Raw genomic sequence first — 17,670 nt, forward strand, 5'->3', positions numbered from 1 at the left:
CGTCGTCAACTGTTGCAATGTAGGAAAACATGGTAGCCAGTTTACAATATCCCACAAGTGACTAATAAAACTGTTTTAATTGCATTGGTTGAAGGATAAATGTTGGCATGGGCAAAGGAGAATTCTCTTGTTCTTTTCTGAATAATGCAATGGGATATTTTACAGCCATCCGTCGGTGCAGACAAGACTTTAAAGTCATCTGAAAAGTGGCATTTACAACAGATCAGCAGCCACCCAGTACGGTATGTAGCATCTGCCAAGACAATGTGCGCAAGTCCTGGAGTGGGGCTTGGCTGTGACCTTCTCAGCGAGGTGAAAAAGCTGCTACTGAGACATGACTGACCCCTGATGGGTTAACATTATTTTTAAAACTGCTTTAAAATAAACTAGTACAATAATGGTGCAGTGCGGCACCTGACTAATTATCCACTTTGCCGCTCACGCGCCAATCTATTCCCATGCTCTGAGTGACCATTAACCCCACCCAACCTGCCTTGGCCCAAACCCGGCAACCCAAAGTTCAGCAAGGTCTGAAATCCGACACGGCCTCAGTCCCAAGGTTGCCAGTTTTGAGATACTATACATGTACTAAAATCAGAAGCGTTAAGGCAGAAATTACCAAGAGGGGAAAATGAATTAATCTACACATCTGAAATGATAAACACCTTAAGCAGTACAATTTAATTATTAATTGACTGTTTATTCAAAAAGCAGCTTCTTTACTTTTTAGTAATTCGCTCAGTTTCACCCAATTATTTCAGCATAACATTTTTGTTTCTTCTAGCAGAAACAGAGAAACAGAAGCTGGATGTAGTTGAAATTCATTGCAATACATGAAAATGGGAACCAGTACAGATTTCCTTGTTAAGAATAGGCACTTTTACCTCATATTGAGTCTCACATTTAGATTTAGCTGAAAATGCCATGCAGCTCCTCCTTCACAGGGTGCGTTGCTGAAGTCCTGAGACAACAATCTTTACAAATCACAGAATAAGAGCTTCCTCTTTTATGCTGTAATACTGCTGTTAAAAACCCCTGAAAAAGCTACGCTTTGTTAATAAGGTGTAATTGGGTTTCTAGCAGCATACTAAGTCATAACTACTGCTGAACAATCTCTTTGGTCCTGGCAAAATTAATTTTCTATTTGTCACACAATTTGCATATAATGAATCCAGTTTAACCAGTCTCAAGTATGCTTTAACAGGACTTAAATGCATTACAGTTACATATGCTTGCACTCAGTGAATGAATGCAAATTTCCATGGATACCTACAAGATTTTGTGGAAGGAGCAATCTCACCTGAACGATACACAGTTACTAATGCACACATTCATCAGTAACAAACAGGGATTGGACACCCTGTGAAGTACGAGTCAATGCAAATTGCTGGCTGACTGGTGCCATTCTGCATTAAGCTGTGTGAAAATGGCACCTTGTACTTATCTATCACGTGATTTTCTTCATTGCGTTGCTACAATTACACATAACTGCCCAACTGGGAATCTGGTAATGAACAGCATTAGTGCTCCTTTTATCACATTATTATTGTTAATGTCTGCCAATCAACCTCGCTTGCCCAGAAAGCAAATAATTCTAAGTGCAGAGTCTCATTCCTAAGGTTTTTTATATGTCAAATTTAAAATGTAAGCTTTCTTACTTTTGCTTTCTGTCTCTTGCAATCTTTCACTCACTTTCTATAGCTGATTTGATATTGAATTCATAGAGTCTGATTTAACCTCCTTCTCAGTCCTCCTGTTTATGTCTCAATCCTTTAATCTCATTGGCTATGGAGATTTCTGTACAAAACTGTCAATTATACTTAGGATATAGAAAAGCTCCATATGGACACTTGGCTCATTTGTCAGCTACTTCCCAGCAATTGCATATACAATATTTGGGCATCCTAGCAGACGGAGGCTGGTTTCTAAAATTAATATTGCTCACTGAATCTACTGGAGGTCGGGAAGAAGCCCAAACATGCAGCAGCATGCTCCTGCACAGGAATAATCATTTTTGCAATCACCAATGTGAGCATCAGATTCAAAACTCAAGTCTGCTGACAATTGCAAAAGCGCACTAAAGCATTCAGAGTTTTGCTGTTTCAGAGACAGCCTCTGGTGTCCATTTGGAATACCTGACTGTCAGGCTGTGCAGTCAGTCTCTGCTCATAGGAGAGCTTACAGTGCCAAGAGCAGCTGGTAATAAATTCTCCTTTTAGATGCAGGTAACTCATGTGAATGCCAAAGCTCTCAAACATCAAGGCAACTTTCCTGCCTCAGGATGGCATGGCTTTGTTCGAAATGATACAACCATTCCTCAAAAACAGCACTTTCAATTGTTTCTGTAGGTTAAATCTTATCAGCTTTCCTCTCTGCTGGTTATGCCAGCACATATCAATATTGCTATCAAAATTTACATCATCAACAAAAATTTTTTAAAAATGCTTACATGTTCTGCCAATTAAAAACAGATGATGCAATTTGAGGTGTTTTTTTTGGAAAAGGAGCTAAAATTATGGAACAAGGGTAGGCCATTCTTTGATCACTATTCACTTAGATTATAGTTGATCTGTACCTCAACTTATTTATAGCCATATTGCTCAATACCCTTACCTAACAGAAATCAACCTCAGTCTCAAAAGGTCTAGTTGCCTCAGCATCCACAATATTTTAAGGTAAAGGATCCCATCTTTCAATTACACTTTGTGCAAAAGTAATTCCTTACTTCACTCCTAAATGACATAGCCCTCGTTTAAAGATTTTGCCACCAAAGGATATATCCTCTTTGTACCTAAATTATCCAGTCCTTTTTAAACCTTGACCAGATTGCTCCAAATTCTTCTATACTCAATGGATTAAAACCCAAATGTATGTAAACTGCCCTCATAACTTAATCCTCTAAGTCTTGGTAGCACACTGGTGAGGACTGCACCCCTCCAAGGCCAATTTATTCCTTCTTGAGGTGCGGTGCTCAAAACTGAGCGCAGAACTCCAGATGGGATCTGAACAAGGCTCTTATGCAACTGAAGCATAAACTTCTGTGAATTTTGTATCAAGATAAAGGTTAACCTTTCATTAACTTTTCTGATTATTTTTTGCATCAGGCTACCAGCTTATAAATAACTTGTGTACTTGGGCTTTCAAATGTCTGCTCTACGGCTTCAATTTATTTTTCTTACGTCCAAAGTGGACAACCAAACACTTTGTCACACTGAACTCCATTTGACATACTGAACTCCATTTGCCATAAGGTTGCCAATTCACTTAATGTCCTTAACCCTTTGCCCAACCCCTAACTGTTCTTGAGATGGTGGTCATGAGCCACCTTCTTGAACTGTTCCCGTCCATGTGATGCAGGTACTCCCACAAAGCTGTTAGGGAGGGAGATCAATGATTTTAACCTAGTGACAGTGAAAGAATGGTGATTTATTTCCAATTAAGGATGATGTGTGACCTGGAGAAAAAATGCAGATAATGTTACCATGTGTCTGCTATCCATGCTCTTTTATGCAGTAGTGGTCACAAGTTTGGAGGGGAAAGGAACTTCGATGAGTTGCTGCAGTGCATCTTATAGATGGTCACAGTACTGCCACCGTGCTCTGGTGGTGGAGGGAGTGAATGTTTAAGATGGGGGATGTGGTGCATTCAAAACTCTACTGGGGATTGTCCACAGATCTGCTAACAACAGTAGTCGCAGGGTGCATAAATATGGAGAGCAGAGAAGCATGTGGCAAAGTGGCTTTAATACAAAGTTTTAATTTTCTCAGATTGAGATGCAAAACAGCTCAGTTGTAAAGGCAATAAATTTCTGTGGAGTACCCGGGGCAGTTCTCTGAAACAACATTACCTTTAGAACTCACAGGAACAATCAAGTAGGCTGTTTTGTCCTGAATGGTGTCAAGCTTCTTCAGTGCTTTTGGAGATGCATTCATCTAGGCAGGTGCAGAGTATTCTATCACAGCCCTAACTTATACCCTGTAGGTGCTGAACAATTTTCCAGGAGTCACAGAATTTCCAGCCTCTGACCTTCTCTTGTAGCCACAGTGTTTCTTTAGTCCAGTTACGTTTCTGGTCAATGGTAACCCCCAGGATGTTGATAGAGGGGGGTTCAGTGACGGTAATACTGTTGAAGGTCAAGGGCTGATAGTTAGGATCTCTCTTGTTGGAGATGGTCAATGTCTTCTGTGCTGCAGATGTTTCTTGTGCCTGATCAACACAAGCCTGATTATTGTCCAGGTCTTGCTGCATTCAGGCACAGGCGGCTGCAGTGTTTGAGGAGTCATGAATGGTATTCAACACTGTGCAATCAACAACAAATTTATCTCCACTTCTGACCTTATGATGGAGGGAAGGTCATTGACAAAGCAGCTGAAGATGACCGGGCTGAGGACACAACCCTGAGGAACTCCTGCAGCAAAGTCCTGGGGCTGAGGCGATTGACCTCCAACAACCATAATCACCTGCCAGCTCGTTGCTCAAAGTATAACTTGTATGGCTTGTTCCTGAGTTCTAATTTGTCAAATCTGTCAAAAAGGTTCCCTGGATAATGATTATAATGCTATCAAATAAGACAATACCTAAAAACTGTGCACATCAAATGCCCGTCCTGTATTCAGATCACCTTTCGTTTGCCTTTGGATTGCCAATCTAGCATGGGACTGTAAAGAAGGTACTATCTTTCAGGCAAGCTTTTACCCAAAATGCATTTCAGAACAGCCTTATTCATGGAAAACAATGGAAATAGTCAATCTTTGGCACTCCACATTACATTATCTTATTGCCGACACAAACTGTGGCCAAGGTAAAGAATATCAACAGTGGAGCATACTTTTAAAAATTGTGCACACTCTACAAAACCTTGCCACGACCACATTTTTTGTGACACTGTTGTCAACTTTTTATATTATAAATTCCTATGTCTACATTTAAGATGGATTTTGAACACCTGAATTAACCTCTTTTTGTCTTTTTTCCAAATGAAAATTTCAATTTTGTGTGCCTTTTGTCCCAACTTGTAAATTGAAATCCAGGACTATTTCTTGTCATTCTCCTCTGAACCTTCTTTATTGCAATGCAATTAGATTAGCAGCAGCGAAGGATTGCACACACAAGTCAAAATACGGTCATACCAGTTATTCAAAGTTGAATATATTCTCAATCAATTTAAAAATTAATCCGAAATGTACTTTAGCATCAAATTGATCTAATTGATACCACTTATATTGAAGATTATATTATGGGGACTAGTTGATAGCTTCATATTTATACTTCTGAACTCTATCCATTGTGTAGGTGCTACTTTTTGTACGAAAATCTCTTACAATGTATTCCACCACTATAAACTCCATTTGACATTACTTTGCTTACCTTAACTACTGAATTTTTGTAAATTGGATTGAATGTCAGTTATCTGACAACATATCTATTGTCAAAGCTGATATTAAATGCACCTTCTTCTATATCAGTTCTAAATAATGCAAGTGGCAAGGTGATGAATGGTGGAAATTCATAAATGGATGTATTTTCCCTCAACCATTCATTGCCTTTCTAGTTGCAGTTCAGGTACCATGCCCCAAGAGGGCATTGGCAATTATGGACCTCCATGTTAATCATGCTCTAGAGGTGTGAATCATCTTTGTTGCTGGTACGTTCATCAGTTTGCGAGGCTTTTTAAAAAGATTGTTCTTTGTCGATCTTGAGCTCTTTTACCATCAATCTTTTCTATCAGTATCAGACTTTCTAAATCATGGTTTCTTATTACATGCCCAAGAAATTCCAACTCTCCCTTCTTGATCTTGGTCAGGAGCTCTTTTGGTCTCAGATTTTACTGGCAGCTCTTCATTGGCAGTGTGACATGTCCAAGATAACTCCATTATTTGCCTCAAAGACCATAACTCTGCAGCCTTAATTCTTCTCTGCATTGCTTCACTGATTGTCCAACACACATCCATATGTCAAAATTGGTGTGATGTAGCATTCCGGGATTCTCAGTTTTGTTTTCATGGCTAATTTTGAGTTGATTGTAATCTATTTAATTTTTTGAGATGCATCTTTGACCATTCCAATCCTTTGTCTTATTTCTTGGTCGCACTCTCCGTCCAATGTTAACATAATTCCTAGGTAAAAAATGTGTCTACCCGTTTGATCTTTTCATTCTTAACTGTGATCTTACATTGATATGATTTACTTTTTGGAAGCTACTAGGCATTTTTTGTTTTACAATTTATGCTAAGCCCTTTCTTCTCACTTTCACTCACTATTCTACCCAAAATTTTTGGCAGTTTCTCTTCAGAGTTGGCAATAAGAACGGTGTCATTGGCATAAATTACATTATTAAGGTTGTAACCTTCAACTAATAACCCAGAAAGGTCTTCAATCTCTCAGAATATTTTCACTATACAAATTGAATAAATCTGGGAGAAAACACACCCATCTGACCCCTCTTTTAATATTCACAAAAATCGCTTAGATCATTCTCAACTTTTACAGCTGCAGTTTGTTCCCAATAAAATTTCTTACCACTAAGACCTTTGCCTTTGAGATCAAGAGACTCTAATATGCGCATCAGTTCTTCATGTTTTCACCTTATCAAATGCCTTACTATAATCAATGAAACACATGAAATACATCTTTTTTAATCTCAGTGGCTCTGATAGTATGCATACCATAAAGATAGCATTTCTTGTTCCTCTACCTTCTGTAAAACCACACTGAAAAGCTGAAATTTCTGGCTTTATCTTGCTCCTGCCCCTATTCATCAGTACTCAAAAAGGATCCTAGTAGACTGATTAGCAGTGTTGGAATCATCAAAAAGCACCATTACAATTATAGAAAAGAGAAAGAAACAAAATTGGATGACAGATGAAATATTGGATCTGATGCAGCACGGAAGAAAGATAAAGCAAATAGATCACTGAAAATATCAGGAATTGGATAAAAGGATCAAATAAAAATGTGTTGAAGAGAAGGAAAAGTGGTTGTACAAAAATATGAAGGAATAGAAAAATGTAAAAACACAAACTCAAGAACAATGCATAACGACATTAGGGAAATTACAGGAAAAGTTGGGTCCACATCTGGTTGATGCATCAATGGGAAACATGGGGAAGACATGGAAAGGGACCAAGTATTTGCAAGAAGGACTGACTACACATACGACTTATTTGAGAACAGACAAGAAAAGTGAACAATTAAGAAAACATGAATGGTCCAAAGATCATGAAAGATGAAAAAGCACAGCAAAAACAATAAAGCCAAAGAGAAATAGTCAATGAATAAAGTAAAAGTTTAGAAGACTCCAGAATAGACAAAAAGACTCTCATCCTTAACGAAGTTTACAACATGGAAGAAATCTCAGAAGACTTGAGCAAATCAATACTTATTGTGCTTCTGAAAAAACCTGGAGCAATTGAATGCGAACTCCATCTTTCTAGTACTAAACCAATTTTCAATCGTTCTAATGTGCCATTAAATCCTTGGCTATTTATCTTCTTCATAAGCTTCAACTGGAAAATTTCATTAAACAGCTGATGAAAATCCATGTAATCTGATCCACTGGATAGACGTCATGCTCCAAGCTAATTATTGCTCAAATGATATTAGGTCATCATTGACTGAAGCTAGCATTCAGGCTTCATTCTGAACAGGCACAAAGCCAGATTTTTATGAAACTTTAATAAGCTAGTACTAGACATTGAAGGTATGAGGCAATTGTCTGCATTTACACCAAGATGTTAAAATAAAAATTGAGAATATTACTTTTGCTTATCTACATTATTCAGTATAACTGTCATTTTACACAAGTTCCCACATCTACCGAGTCCCTTATGAAGCAAATTAGGGTTTCCCCTAATTTGAACATTTTAGTCAGTTTTTCAACATGTCCTTTTAGTCCACTAGAAGATCGGACACCTTGGAAACTGCATCCCTCTTGCACCAATATCATATTTTCAATTAATTCAGTGAGCTGTAATAACCTGGAACTCACTGCCTACGAGAGTGGTGTAAGTGGAGGCAATGAGTGATTTCTAAAGGAAATTGGATGGACATTTCAGGCAAATAAACTTATTGTGCTATGGGAATATAGCAAGGGAATAGGACTGATTGGATTGTTCTGCAGAGAGCAGACAAGGGCTAGATGGGCCAAATGGCCTCCTTGTGTTGTAAAGGCTCTCTAATTTGTGACACAAAAAGCCATGAAAGAGCTTCCCAAACTATTTTCTAATGTGGCTCAACAATTAACGTGGCTCCAGAAGCCAACAAAAACAAAACAGCAATAAAGTAGCATATTAACATTCAGGGTATAATTAAAGTTCACATATCATAGATCAGCAAAATACATTGTATAAATATGAAAAACTGTTTATAAAGCACTTTGTAAAAATGTTATTTTATGTGCTCATGTGGGTTTCAGCCAAGTTCTGCACAAGACTCAATGAAGTCTCTCTTCCCACCTCCCTCATGCACAAATGTAATCAGCCCTCTCTCCCCACCACACGTCTTCCCAAACTCCGTCCCCTCTACACACAGCAGCCCCTTTTCCCAGCATCCCTTCCCCCTAGTCATTCAGTCACTCAGGAACCCCTTTTCCAAACTCCCTCCCCCCAAATCACTCACCAAGCAGTTCCCCTTCCTAACCCCGTTCTTCACTCAGCAAACCCTCTTGCCAACTGCCCTCCACCCCCACACACACTCATCAGTCCCTCTCCCCTCCCCACTTTTGGCCTGCTTGCTAATGCCTGCAGAGAAGAGTTGCTGCCCTGGGGTAAGGAGTCTGTACAGCAGACAGGAGCAGAACAAGTCACGTTTGAAGTTCACAGACTCTCACAGTACAGAAGAGGCCCTTCGTCCCATCGAGTCTGCACCTACACGTGAGAAACACCTGACGTACCTACCTAATCCCTTTTACCAGCACTTGGCCCATAACCTTGAATGTTATTACGTGCCAAGTGCTCATCCAGGTACTTTTTAAAGGATGTGAGGCAACCCGCCTCCACCACCCTCCCAGGCAGCACATTCCAGATCATCACCACCCTCTGGGTAAAAAAGTTTTTCCTCACATCCCCCCTAAACCTCCTGCCCCTCACCTTGAGCGTACGTCCCCTCGTGACTGACCCTTCAATTAAGGGGAACAGCTGCTCCCTATCCACTCTGTCCAAGCCCCCCCATAATCTTGTACACATCGATCAGGTCGCCCCTCAGTCTTATCTGCTCCAACGAAAACAACCCAAGCCTATCCAACCTCTCTTCATAACTTAAATGTTTCAGCCCAGGCAACATCCTGGTGAATCTCCTCTGCACCCCCTCCAGTGCAATCACATCCTTCCTATAATGTGGCGACCAGAACTGCACACAGTACTCCAGCTGTGGCCTCACCAAGGTTCTATACAACTCCAACATGACCTCCCTACTTTATCAATCGAGGCATAGATTACAAAAGGTAAGGGTCCCATATGCCTTTTTCGCCACCCCAATAACATGCCCCTCCGCCTTCAGAGATCTATAGGCACACATGCCAAGGTCCCTATGTTCCTCAGAACTTCCTAGAGTCATGCCATTCATTGAATACTTCCTTGTCAAATTACTCCATCCAAAGTGTATCACCTCACACTTTTCAGGGTTAAATTCCATCTGCCACTTATCTGCCCATTTAACCATCCCGTCTATATCGTCCTGTAGCCCAAGACGCTCAACCTCACTGTTAACCATCCGGCCAATCTTTGTGTCACCCACAAGCTTACTAATCCTACCCCTCATATAGTCATCTATGTCGTTTATATAAATGACGAATAATAGGGGACCCAGCACAGATCCCTGTGGTACGCCACTGGACACGGGCTTCCAGTCACTAAAGCAGCCTTCTGTCATCACCCTCTGCCTCTTACTACTAAGCCAATTTTGAATCCACCTTATCAAATTACCCTGTATCCCATGTGCATTTGCCTTCTTTATAAGTCTCCCATGTGGGACCTTGTCAAAGGCTTTGCTGAAATCCATATAAACTACATCAACTACACTACCCTCATCTACACTTTCAATGCGAGAAGTATAACAGGCAAGGCAGATGAGCTTAGAGCTTGGATTAGTACTTGGGACTATGATGTTATTGCTATTACAGAGACTTGGTTGAAGGATGGACAGGATTGGCAGATAAACGTTCCAGGATTCAGATGTTGCAGGCAGGATAGAGAGGGATATAGAAGAGGTCAGGGAGTTGCATTGCTGGTTAAGGAGAATATCACAGCTGTACGACAGGAGGACACCTCGGAGGGCTCATGCAGCAAGGCAATATGGGTAGAGATCCGGAATAGGAAGGGTGCAGTCACAATATTGGGGGTTTACTATAGGCCTCCCAATTGCCAGCGGGAGATTGAGGAACAGTTATGTAGGCAGATTTTGGAAAGATGTAAAAGCAATAGGGTTGTTGTGGTGAGTGATTTTAACTTTCCCTGTAATGACTGGGAATCACTTAGTGCTAGGGGTTTGGATGGTGCAGAATTTGTAAGGTGCATCCAGGAGGGCTTCCTGAGACAATATGTAGATAATCCAACTAGGGAAGGGGTAATACTGGACCTGGTATTAAGGAATGAACCTGGCCAGGTGGTTGAAGTTTCAGTAGGGGAGCATTTCGGGAAAAGTGACCATAATTCAGTAAGTTTCAAGGTACTGGTGGATAAGGATAACAGGAGTCCTCGGGTTAAGGTGCTTAATTGGGGGAAGGCTAATTATAACAATATGAGGCAGGAACTGAGGAATCTAGACTGGAGGCGGATGTTTGAGGGCAAATCAACAACTGACATGTGGGGGGCTTTCAAATGTCAGTTGATAAGAATTCAGGACCGACATGTTCCTGCTAAGATGAAGGATAAGTATGGCAAGTTTCAGGAACCTTGAATAACGAAGGATATTGTGAGATTAGTCAAAAAGAAAAGGGAAGCATTCGTAAGGGCTAGAAGGCTGGGAACAGATGAAGCCCATGGAGAATATAAAGAAAGTAGGAAGAAACTTAAGCAAGGAGTCAGGTGGGCTAAAAGGGGTCACGAAAAGTCATTGGCAACCAGGATTAAGGAAAATCCCAAGGTCTTTTATACATATGTAAAAAGCAAGAGGGTAGCCAAGGAAAGGGTAGGCCCACTCAGGGACAGAGGTGGGAATGTGTGTGTGGAGCCAGAAGAAATGGGAGAGATACTAAATGAGTACATCTCATCAGTATTCACCAAAGAGAAGGACTTAGTGGTCGATTTGTCTAGGGAAGACTGTGTAGATAGCCTGGATCATGTTGAGATCAAAAAAGAGGTGTTAGGTGCCTTGAAGAATATTAAGGTGGATAAGTCCCCTGGGCCAGATGGGATCTACCCCAGAGTACTGAGGGAGGCAAGGGAGGAGATTGCTGGGGCCTTGACAGAAATCTTTGTATCCTCACTGGCTGAGGGAGAGGTCCCAGAGGACTGGAGAATGGCCAATGTTGTTCCATTGTTTAAGAAGGGTGGCAGGGATAATCCAGGAAATTACAGGCCGGTGAGCCTTACGTCAGTGGTAGGGAAATTATTGGAGAAGATTCTTCGTGACAGGATTTACTACCATTTGAAAGCAAATGGGCGTATTAGTGAGAGGCAGCATGGTATTGTGAAGGGGAGGTTGTGTCTCACTAACTTGATTGAGTTTTTCGAGGAAGTGACAAAGATGATCGACGATGGAAGGGCAGTGGATGTTATCCACATGGATTTCAGTAAGGCCTTCGGCAAGGTCCCTCATGGCAGACTGATACAGAAGGTAAAGTTGCACGGGATCAAAGGTGAGCTGGCAAGATGGATACAGAATTGGCTTGGTCATAGAAGACAGAGGGTAGCAGCGGAAGGGTGCTTTTCTGAATGGAGAGCTGTGACTAGTGGTGTTCCGCAGGGATCAGTGCTGGGACCTTTGCTGTTTGTAGTATACGTAAATGATCTGGAGGAAAATGTAACTGGGCTAATTAGTAAGTTTGCAGACGACACTAAGGTTGGAGGAGTTGCAGATAGTGAAGAGGATTGTCAAAGGATACAACGGGATATAGATCTGTTGGAGACTTGGGTGGAGAAATGGCAGATGGTATTTAATCCGGACAAATATGAGGTAATGCATTTTGGAAGGTCTAGTACAGGTAGGAATTATACAGTAAATGGCAGAACCCTTAAGTGCATCGACGGGCAGAGGGATCTGGGTGTACAGGTCCACAGGTCACTGAAAGTGGCAACGCAGGTGGATAAGGTAGTCAGGAAGGCATATGGCATGCTTGCCTTCATTGGCAGGGGTATTGAGTATAAAAGCTGGTAAGTCATGCTGCAGCTGTATAGAACCTTGGTTAGGCCACACTTGGAATATTACGTGCAATTCTGGTCGCCACATTACCAGAAGGATATGGAGGCGTTGGAGAGGGTGCAGAGGAGGTTTACCAGGATGCTGCCTGGTCTGGAGGTTATTAGCTATGAGGAGAGGTTGGAGAAACTCTGATTGTTCTCACTAGAGCGACGGAGATTGAGGGGCGACTTGATAAAAGTTTACAAAATTATGAGTGGCATGGACAGATTAGATATTCAGAAGCTTTTTCCCAGGGTGGAAGAGTCAATTACTAGGGGACATAGATTTAAGGTGAGGGGAGAAAACTTTAGCGGCAAGTTTTTTTACGCAGAGGGTAGTGAGTGTCTGGAATTCACTGCCAGAGGTAGTGGAAGCAGGTACAATAGTGGTGTTTAAGAGGCAGCTTGACAAATACATGAATAGGATGGGAATAGAGGGATACGGACCCCGGAAGTGCAAAATGTTTTAGTTTGACAGGCAATATGATCAGCGCAGGCTTGGAGGGCCGAAGGACCTGTTCCTGTGCTGTACTTTTCTTTGTTCTTTGTGCACACCCGGTCACCTCCTCAAAAAATTCAATCAAATTTGTTAGGCATGACCCCCCTCTGACAAAGTCATGCCGACTATCCCTGATCAAACCTCGCCTCTCCAAGTGGGGATAGATTTGCTCCTTCAGCATTTTCTCCAATAGTTTCCCTACCACTGACATGAGACTCACTGGTCTGTAATTCCCCGGCTTATCTCTACAACCCTTCTTAAATAGCGGAACCACGTTAGCTGTTCTCCAATCCTCTGGCATCTCCCCCATGGCCAGAGAGGAATTAAAAATTTGGGTCAGAGCCCCTGCAATCTCCTCCCTTGCCTCCCTCAGCAGTCTGAAACACAAATCATCCGGACCTGGAGATTTGTCCACTTTTAAGCCTGCCAACACCTCCAATACCGTGTCACTCTCTATATCACTCACAAGTTGCCACTCATCTTCCTGGCTTAGCCATACAACCATCCAGTTTTTCCCATACTCTGGAGACAGTCTTTGCCAGCCTCCACCAAGACAGCACAAACATCCTGGGCCTGCTCGGCACTAGCTGCTCAAAGTCTTTTCTGAAGTCAAAGAGAACCTAGGGCTCACTGCTCGCCCAATGCTGTTTGGCAGGATTGTCCCACTAGAGCCTCCAGGCTGTGCAGTCTGCTCCACACATTTGCCATTGCTGCTTGGAGGGGGCGTTTGTGATACCAAACGTGACTCCTGCGACCCCATTGGGGATCGCGACCCTCAGTCTAAGAACCCTGTACCACCAACATACAAAAATGTACAGACATTTTCTGAATTGGGATAGTTTTCTTGTCCTTCCTCCTCGTGGATTTCCATTTTTCTCAGATTTGGGAAATGGAAGATGAGGTGCACAGATCAGCTTTAAATGTAAGCTATTTTGCTGCATGCTTACAAAAGCAGCAGTTGAACACTAGCGTGTCAAGCAACATTTTACAAGAAGTAAAAACAGAAAATGCTGGAAATACTCAGCAGCTCTGGCAGCATGTGTGGAGAGAGAAACGATTAACAATTCGCGTGGATGACCTTTCGTCAGAATGAAGGTCATCAGAAGTTCACTGACCTGAAACATTAACTCTTTCTCATTCCACAGTTGTTACCAACCTGCTGAATAGTTCCAGCTTTTTTATTTCAGATTTTCATCATCTGCAGTATTTTGCTTCTGCACTAACATTTTACAAGATTTTGTTTGAAATTTATTTTAGAATCTCAAATAATCAAGTAATCTGCATTTATACAGATTAAAAAATGTGGACTAAGGTAACATATTAAGTCGATCTCTAATTCAGTTGTCTGCAGATTTAAAAACAGTGGGCAAGTCCAAATCTTGGGTGGCAATCATTACACTGTTCTGACATAAGGCAGAATAGAATGCATTCTACCCAGAAGGAAAGGAATCACATTGACATGTCATTAACAGGATGACAATATAATTAAGAGATCAAGCCTCAAGACATGCCAGCAAAACAAAGGGCTCAACATAAAACTAATAACTTGGACGATGTAATAATGAAAAGGGTTCCCATATCCTCAGGCAATTCATGGTTCTTATAACTGCTACAGAACAAATGAAACAAAGTGAATGTAGTTAAGTTGAAAAGATTATATAAGTGAGTGCACTACTTGTTATTAGAGGTCATAAGTATCCTATTATTGACTTACAGCCTATTTTCAAGTACAAGTTTAATCTTGAAAGGATAACATGAACTCTGTTTAAATTAACACAAACATGATCAGATTTTTAAAATATTTTTCTAAAAAAGCAAATGCTCACATTCTATAAAATGTTTTATATTCTTTAACAGGCAAACATTTTTTATTGAAGTATTTTAACGTCAAAGAAATTGGAAAGAGCTGCATAATAAAAGTGGAACAATTGTCTAGTAAAGCTTTCTGGAAATACATTCTCAAGTTTTTTGTTCTACCTATTACCTAGGTATATGATACTGTGCCTAAAGGATGCAACAATAAGACTCCTTGTGTTTACTGCATATCCTGTGTTCACATGAATTTCTCATCTTTCAGAAGGTGAACTGATAAATACCATGTGAGAAAAAGCCATTGTAAAAAGAATGCAGTTGCTTGGTTTGCTAAGTACAAGACTGAATTCTTTTCTTCTCCAAATAAAATTCTGACTATTCCAAGATTACTCCCTGTAATATGGAAAACAACATGCTGGATCAATTCCTGTTCATGGGTTTGATTCAATTTACAGACTCGCAATCACTGAAGCTAGGCAGGAGGTAACTTAAGAAAAGAGTACTCTCCCTGTTTGATTGTTCCCCAATTAGACTTCAGACGAACTGATTCTTTCCGGCTCGAGAGGGAACCAAAATCTTTCTGCACTGTGTTGGGAATTGGTTCATTGCTTTGCCAAGCAAAGAGTAACCTTCCCCATCCTCCCACATTCCCTTCCCCTCTCCAAACAAATGCCACATCACCTGACCTGCTAGGATTCCTGTTAACTCCTGTTAATAATCTCATTGTCTTAAACTAGTGTGATGCATGAAAAACAGTTACTATTTCTTCTGGACTCAGTTAGATAATCTAACTTGCATTCCAAGATAGTTTTTGAGGAGTTTTAAATCATCATGCACCAAATTTCAGTTGGCATAATATAAATGAACCCATAATTTGCTCTAAATGTGATAAAATGAGTGGTTATGAATCAACAACGTAACACTCTCGTAAATGCACACTCAACCCATAGACAGATCAACAGAAGCATTTTCTGCTAAGTTTGTTCAAAACTCTTCACTAACAACATTTGACTTGTCCAGTAATTAAGGCATAAACATTCTGTATGTTGTAATGAAAAGGGAATTGAGAAGGCGGGCCCCAATAAGTAGTTCAAGCACAATTCAATACGGTCTGAGGAAACAGAAAACACATTGTAAGAACTGGGGAATGAATTTACAGGTATTTGCAAATAAATGTACTCCCAACCAAATTAGGCACAAAAATCAACAAGCAGATATCGAATAAATGGAAAATCATCAAGTGAGATATGCAAATATTACTGCTGAGAATGAAGGACCAGAAGCAAACTTCTTAAAGGCTTTGGTAGAGGGCGCTAACAAACCCATTTTCAACGCTGATATGGGTAGCTATCAAAGGCACACTGAAAGGAGTAAGTGAATTCAGGCAAATATTTAACCTCCATGCTGATGTTGGAAGTTTAACTCTATGACAATGAGTGGGGGTTCGGGGTTTAGGGGAAGAGCTCTGGTCAACAGTCTTGTGAGAGGCATTATTGAAAATCGATTAAATCTTTTGATAGCCATGGGCGTTATACATTGAAAGCTGCAGGAAAGTCAAGACTCTAGTATATATAAACATTATGCAGGTAAAAAATTAATATTTAGGAGGAATTTAGTGTTCCACAAAAAGACTGAAAGAGACTAACAATTTATGGGAATTCCCTCAGAAATTATTTGCCCACTTAATTTGATACAATTACAAAAATATCTCTGCTATAAACCATCGACTGAATGATAACTGCAATATCTGTGTCACATGAAGCCTACAGAGGTAACTAGACCAGGCCTTTTCATTATTAATTGCATTGATTCAATAGTAATTTTCAAAAGGAAATTGGGTAAATGCTTGGAAGAGGAAAAAAATGCAGGGCAAGGCAAGTGAGAGGGAATAATTGGATAGCTCCTTCAGAGAGCTGGCACAGGCATAATGGGCCAAATGTTCTCCTCTGCTGTATCATTCTATGAAATCCAATCACTGATCAGCAATCAATAAAGCAACCACAATCCCAAGCTAGAACACTGCACCTGGAGAGTCAAAGTCTGAAGCTGTATAGTGCAGGCTAATTTTGATTACTGCATTGAGTTCTGGTCACTAAGGCAGAAGGCATACAACTTAGTCCTGGAATGGGATATAAAGCCACAAGACAATTTTTACTATCTAAAGACTAGTTAAAGATGAGAAAATCCTAACTGTGATGATCCTCACATGAGAGGAATTTAAGGTAAAGAGCAGAAATACTTCAAAATAACTACACCTGCACAAGATAGCATTTGTATAAACCAGCAAAATGCAAGCTTTTGAGGGATGCCAGGAAGTCAAGGAGCACTTCACACAGTGATTAATACCTGGAATTTTCATGCACGTAGAACAGTGGAGGGAGTTAGATGCAGTGATGGGATGGGGAGGGGAGCACAAGTTTTATTAGAAAGATGAAAAAGAGTCAAAATACCTCATTTGTACTCAAAAGTTGCAACACTGGAAGACTGGTGGATGCTAGAAAAGGCCGCATGACTTCAAAAGAATTGTGAGCTAAATATGATAACTTGGAGTATATATATTGATGCTGAACTTCTTTTTGCTCGAGTTGCAATGATGGAGTCAAGGGAAAAATATGAGGGTTAAATCAACCACTTGGAAATAAAAATAAATTTTCTACTATAAGAGCAACGTTAAGAAAAACATTGAATCAGTTCGAGTGGGGTGGAGGAAGGGTGGAAAATTCCTCTTATGTCTATGGTGCAGTTTGCATGTCTATTTAGTTTACTAGCAAGTTACAAAGACATTTGACAAAATAGGTAGCAGCAACTGATGTTGCACTTTGCATTATAATTCTGAGCCAGATACTGCAATTGTAATTATAGAACACTACATCACAGAAAGAAGTCCAGTCGTCCATCAAGTCTGCACAAGTTACCAGCTTTAATTCAATACTTCTCCTTACTCCCTTATTAAATATGCCTTTTTGTTTTTACAGAACTATTTCAAAATAAAGAATGGTCCCTGGTTTAGCAACTGTTTGCAGC

The 17,670-nt window shown here is 40.5% G+C and overlaps 1 protein-coding gene across 4 annotated transcripts in view; it reads right to left on the minus strand.

The window, feature by feature from the left end:
* Positions 1-17,670, minus strand: part of ptpn4a (protein tyrosine phosphatase non-receptor type 4a) — a 237,294-nt gene that overhangs the window by 122,986 nt on the left and 96,638 nt on the right. The window lies entirely within an intron of this gene.

This window comes from Cetorhinus maximus, chromosome 11, assembly GCF_964194155.1.
Source record: "Cetorhinus maximus chromosome 11, sCetMax3.hap1.1, whole genome shotgun sequence".
In the NCBI taxonomy this organism is placed as follows: Eukaryota; Metazoa; Chordata; class Chondrichthyes; order Lamniformes; family Cetorhinidae; genus Cetorhinus; species Cetorhinus maximus.